The sequence below is a fragment of the Astatotilapia calliptera genome, chromosome 4 (assembly GCF_964374335.1).
Source record: "Astatotilapia calliptera chromosome 4, fAstCal68.1, whole genome shotgun sequence".
Lineage (NCBI taxonomy): Eukaryota > Metazoa > Chordata > Actinopteri > Cichliformes > Cichlidae > Astatotilapia > Astatotilapia calliptera.
In genome coordinates, this window is record NC_137425.1 from 27,907,617 (window position 1) to 27,908,111 (window position 495).

The following is a 495-nucleotide window of genomic DNA, read 5'->3' on the forward strand; positions in this document are numbered from 1 at the left end:
TTTTTTAAACTTTGCAGCTGCTAAGTTTCAGACATTTTGAAAAGAAAATATTGTGTTATTTGTTTTCATTCACATAAATTGCCCAATTTATTTAGGATTAGTCCAAGAGATGTCATCAGTGCTGACCGAGCCACGACATTTTTTATATTCTTTTTTATTTTGCGTTCAGAAGACACCATCTTCACAAAAAATAAAGTAAAAACCTGTACAAATTCCTCAGACTGGCAATCTTGCACTTTCTCAAAATTAGGTAAAAAATAATTAAGACAGCATGAAAAAAAAAGCAGCCAAATAAACACAGTGCACAGCTGTTCCCATTAAATCAAAACAGACTTAAAGAGCTTTTCTACAAGTGTCAGGAGAACACTAACAAACATGTTGCATTTATAGTGCATTGTTCCACTGTGATATACAACTCCTATGTGGCACATTATATCACTATTCTAAGTTGTGCATCGGTTTTTAATTAAGAGGAAATAAATACGTCTGCAGAAA